Raw genomic sequence first — 6000 nt, forward strand, 5'->3', positions numbered from 1 at the left:
TACCGAGAAGGGCTACCAAAATGATAAGGGGAATGGAACAGCTCCCCTATGAGGAAAGACTAAAGAGGTTAGGACTTTTCAGCTTGGAGAAGAGATGGCTGAAGGGGGATATGATAAAGGTGTTTAAAATCATGAGAGGTCTAGAACAGGTAGATGTGAATCGGTTTTTTACTCTTTCGGATAATAGAAAGACTAGGGGGCACTCCATGAAGTTAGCATGGGGCACATTTAAAACTAATTGGAGAAAGTTCTTTTTTACTCAACGCACAAACTCTGGAATTTGTTGCCAGAGGATGTGGTTCGTGCAGTTAGTATAGCTGTGTTTAAAAAAGGATTGGATAAGTTCTTGGAGGAGAAGTCCATTACCTGCTATTAAGTTCACTTAGAGAATAGCCACTGCCATTAGCAATGGTAGCATGGAATAGACTTAGTTTTTGGGTACTTGCCAGGTTCTTATGGCCTGGATTGGCCACTGTTGGAAACAGGATGCTGGGCTTGATGGACCCTTGGTCTGACCCAGTATGGCATTTTCTTATGTTCTTATGAGACTTTATAACTCAGTGGGTCTCTGGAACCTTGGGCATGGAACAGGGAGCATTTCTGAGAATACAACCCTAGAGGTTCTAGATATCAATTTCCTATAAAAAAAAACCAAAAAAACCCTCTAAATTTAACCTTCAGAAACTCCCTCCTGCATCTTCCAATACCATTGGTACCCAGATGTACCATGACAGCCAGCTCCTTCCCAGGACTCTGTAAAATCTTGTCTAAGTGACACAAGGACAACTACCTTCACATCAGGCAGGCAAGTTAATAAGAAATTACTACTTAACTGATAATTTCTTTTTCTTTAGTATAGTCAGATGAATCCAGAACCAGTGGGTTATACAGCTCTACCAGCAAATGGAGACAGGGCAAAGCTGAAGTCACAGAATCTTTACTCCTGCAGTGACATCAGCCTGCCAGCATTCTCTTCAAAAGCCAACTATTGACAGACTAGCAAAACCTTGATTAATAACAGACAACCATTTCAGTACTCAGCCAACAGGAAACACTGAACTCAAAGAATGCATTAACACTAATCTAGGGACTGGACTAACACCAGTAAACCCTGGAATACATAGCCACACAGAACCATATCACAATCATTTGGCAGCTGGATTCATCTGTTTATACTAAAGAAAAGGAAATTATCAGGTAAGTATTAATTTCTCATTTCTTAGCATCTTATCAGATGAATCCAGAACCAGTGTTATGACTGTCGCTGCCCGACGTCTCCACTCCACCCTCCTTACCTCTCTGGCGACTCCTCCCGCGGTTGATGGACGTTTGGCTGCCGCGGCGTCTGCCTGCCATCCTCTCCTGCGTCCCCGGTTCAGCTTGGGTGCTGCCTCCCGCCATGCTGTCCAGCTGCCTTAGGGCGCACGTGCCGCGTGGCCCTGTTTCAAGTACTTTCTTTGGCGTGAACCTCAGGGGCGTCCCCCTGTGATGATGTCACGCATCACGTAAACAAAAAGCCTACACTACTGCTAGCTAATCGAGTAGCAACGGGTCCAGGTATTCATACTGGTGAACTCCTTACGGATGGGATTCGCTCTCTGTACCTAGCTACTCTGCCTCTCCATTATTGGACTTACTCTATTTGGGGTTCCTGCTCCTCGGGGGCCCCTCTCTTCTCTTTCAGGTCGCTGTCTGAAACCAGTACTCGCTCCTCGAGAGCCTATGTTCCCGGACTCGCTGACTGAATACTACTTCTGCCTGGAAGATACCGCTGCCTACACCATCAGTGAGTTACTATCTACTTCTCTCAGAGCTGTTCCCTGGAACCAGGTACTCGCTCCTTGAGGGCCTGCCCCTACTCCAGCTCCTGTGATTCCTACCGAGAGAAACCGCTGTGTGAGTACTCAACCAACGAGGCTCTATTCCAGAACCCTGCATATACTTCATTGTACTCACCATCTCAGTTTCTCTTCACTGCAGCACAGCCATTGTGGGATCGCTGTTCCAGAGCCCTGAGGGACTACAAGCCCAGCCGGGCTTCATCTCTGCTCACTACTGCCACCTCTGGTGGCTCCTCGATACTGTTAATAAAAGATCTATCTGTGTTGTATGTCCTAAAGCTGAGCCTGATCTGTGGCCCCTCAAGGGACTTCCCCCCGTGGGCGAGGTCAGCAGCCACAGTGTCCAAGGGTCCACCCAAAACCTTACAAACAATAACAACCAGTGGGATATACCCAAGCTATTCCCGAAAAGGGTGGGAGGCTGCCTGCGATCCAGTCAAAATTGCACATGCAAAGGCTGCATCCCAAGGGGCTTGCAAATCCAGATAATACCTGGAAACTGTGTGTAAGGATGACCACGTTGCAGCTCGGCAAATATTGATGGGAGACAACAATCTAACTTCCGCCCTTGACACTACCTGAGCCCTAGTGGAATGAGCCCTAACCTGACTAGGCAAGGGCTGTTCAGCATCCACATATATGCATCCGTGACCACCTCCTTAATCCAGCGAGCTATTGTAGCCCGCGAAGCCGGCTCGCCCTGTTTACTACTACCATGGAAGACAAACAGACAATCCGTCTTCCAGAAAGGTTTAGAAACCTCCAGATACCTTATGATATTATCTCTTGACATCCAAGGGTTGTAGCAGGCGATGTTCCTTCATATCTCTTTCCCTATCCAGAGATGGCAGGGAAAATCTGAGACCATTTTTGGCATAAAGGAAGGAACAGTACACAGTTGTATCACCCCTGGACTCACTTGGAAGAATAGCTCCCAGAAAGACAAGGTCTGCAGCTCGGAAATTCTATGCGCAGAACAAATCACCACAAGAAACACTGTTTTCAAGGTCAGTAAATGCAAGGAAAGGTTAGGCATCGGTCTAAACATAGGATTCGTGAAGAAATCAAAAACCAGATTAAGACTTCACTAGGGCACTAGTAACTGCATAGGAAGACTAAGATGTTTCACTCCTTTGAAGAAATGGGCCACATCCAGATGAGCTGACAAAGGACCGCAATTCACCTGACCCCTGAAACAGGCAAGAGCCACTACTTGCACCTTTAAGGAATTAAGGGCCAACCCTTTATTCAATCCATCTTGTAAAAATTCCAAAATGAGCAGGATCTTAACTGAATGAGGAAAGCAGAGTTGCTTACCTATAACAGGTGTTCTCCCAGGACAGCAGGATGTAGTTCTCACATATGGGTGATGTCGATGGAGCCCTGTCACGGAATAACTTTGTCAAAGTTTCTAGAACTTTGACTGGCACACTGAGCATGCCCAGCATGCCATAATCCCTGTAGCAAAAAGTGCCAGCGAAAAAATAAAATAACAAAACTGTTTCGGACCCAACACCGCAAAGTGGCAGGTGGGTTTCGTGAGGACTACTTCCTGCTGTCCTGGGAGAACACCTGTTACAGGTAAGCAACTCTGCTTTCTCCCAGGACAAGCAGGATGGTAGTCCTCACATGTGGGTGATTAGCAAGCTACAGGCTGACTCGTATTTATTTGGACCAACAGCGTACAACTGGTGTACTGTTGGGGAAAAATGAGGCAGCCTGAAAATCACAGCAGATGGATGTGGAAGGAGTTGGGATTATACTGGAAATAAATTCTTCAAGACGGATTAGCCAAAGGCAGAGTCTTGGCGTCCTTCCTTGTCCAGGCAGTAATGTGCTGCAAATGAGTGGAGAGAGCTCCATGTTGCAACTTTACAGATCTCAGCAATCGGTACTGAACGATAGTGTGCTACTGAGGTTGCCATGGCTCTTACTGAGTGCGCCTTCACTCGTCCCTGAAAAGGAAGACCTGCTTTCTCATAGCAGAATTTGATACAGTCTGCTAGCCAGTTGGAGAGAGTTTGTTTGCCCACAGCAACTCCTGGTTTGTTTTTATCGAAAGAAACAAAGAGTTGGGTGGATTTCCTATGGACTGCAGTGCGGTCTAGGTAAAATGCAAGTGCACGTTTAAAGTCCAAGGTGTGTAAAACTCTCTCGCCCTGGTGAGAGTGAGGCCTTGGTGAAAAAGGTGGGCAAGACTATAGATTGATTTAGGTGAAAGTTGGTTACCACCTTGGAAAGGAATTTAGGGTGAGTACGGAGGACCACTCGGTCGTGGAGGAACCTGGTATAGGGTGAGTATGTGACAAGTGCTTGTAACTCACTAACCCTTCAAGCAGATGTAATGGCTACTAGGAAGAGAACTTTCCATGTAAGAAATTTAACATCACAGGAGTGCAAAGGCTCAAACGGGGAATGCATGAGTCTTGTAAGTACTACGTTTATGTCCCATTCAGTAACTGGTGGCCGTAGAGGGGGCTTAAGTTGTAGTAGGCCCCTCATAAACCAATAGGGATGTGCATCGTTTTCCACGTATTTGAAATCCGCAACTTATTTTTTGCTATCTGTTAAATACGTGGGGAGGCGAAACGCATCACGACTCCCCACGTATTCAACAGATTTCTGTTTAATTCGGCCTAAATAAAAATTTAAACCCCACCCACCCTCCTGACCTCCCCAAGACTCACCAAAACTCCCTGGTGGTCCAGCGGTGGGGTCCGGGAACTCACTCAGACCCTCGGTGCTAGTTTCATCGTGGCGCTGATAGCCTTTGTCACAGGGGCTACCGGTGCCATTGGTCAGCCCCTGTCACATGGCCATCGGCGCCATCTTGTGCTCCTACCATGTGACAGGGGCTGACCAATGGCACCGGTAGCCCCTGTGACATAGTATGGGCAAAGGCTATCGGCGCCATTTTGAATCCTGGCCTCGGACGGCAGGTTGCTCCGGGACCCCCGTTGGACCCACAGGGACTCTTGGCCAGCTTGGGGGGGCCTCCTGACCCCCACAAGACTTGCCAAAAGTCCAGCAGGGGTCCGGGAGCGACCTCCTTTCACGCCGGCCGCCCGATCCCAATACTCAAAATGGCGCCGATCGCCGCCATTTTGAGACTCAAAATTGCCGTCCCACCAATACTCAAAATGGCGCCGATCGCCTTTGCCCTCACTATGACGGCGATCGGCGCCATTTTGAGACTCAAAATCGCCGTCCCGCCAATACTCAAAATGTTGAGATTACTTACCTGATAATCTCGTTTTCCTTAGTGTAGACAGATGGACTCAGAACAAGTGGGTATAGTGTGCTCTTGCTAGCAGTTGGAGACGGATCTGACGTCAGCACGGGTACATATACCCCCACAGGAAATGAAGCAATTCAGTAATCTTCCTTGCAAAAGCTGTTATGGATATATGTGTACTGACGATCAATGAAAAGTGAAACAGGATTCCTCTGACAGATTGATAGTAGCTGGAGACCGCCAGCATTCCCAACCGGAAGGCGTCGACACCTGGCAAAGGGGACGCTCTTATGTAAGAAAATGACATGGCCTACCTTGAATCAGTGAACCCATATATACCGGCAGCCGGGCGGGATGCTGAGTCCATCTGTCTATACTAAGGAAAACGAGATTATCAGGTAAGTAATCTCAACATTTCCTAGCGTGTAGCCAGATGGACTCAGAACAAGTGGGATGTACAAAAGCTACTCCCGAAGTGGGCGGGAGGCTGCCTGAGGACCGCGTAGGACCGCCCTTGCAAATGCTGTGTCCTCCCTGGCCTGGACATCCAGACGATAAAACCTGGAGAAGGTATGGAGGGAGGACCATGTCGCCGCTTTACATATTTCTGCGGGTGACAGCATCCTAGATTCTGCCCAAGATGCTGCTTGGGCTCTGGTAGAATGAGCCTTGACTTGTAGAGGTGGTGACTTCCCGGCCTCTACGTAGGCCGCTCTGATAACTTCTTTAATCCAGCGGGCAATGGTGGGCCAAGAAGCCGCTTCTCCTTGTTCCTTCCCGCTGTGAAGGACGAACAGATAGTCCGTCTTTCGTACTGCTTCTGTCATTTCCAGATATCTGGGCAGCAATCTGCCGATGTTGAGATGGCGTAGCAAACGCCCTTCTTCTGATTTCTTCAAACCCGCCGTGGTTGGCAGGGATATG

The sequence above is a fragment of the Rhinatrema bivittatum genome, chromosome 12 (genome assembly GCF_901001135.1).
Source record: "Rhinatrema bivittatum chromosome 12, aRhiBiv1.1, whole genome shotgun sequence".
Classification (NCBI taxonomy): Eukaryota; Metazoa; Chordata; class Amphibia; order Gymnophiona; family Rhinatrematidae; genus Rhinatrema; species Rhinatrema bivittatum.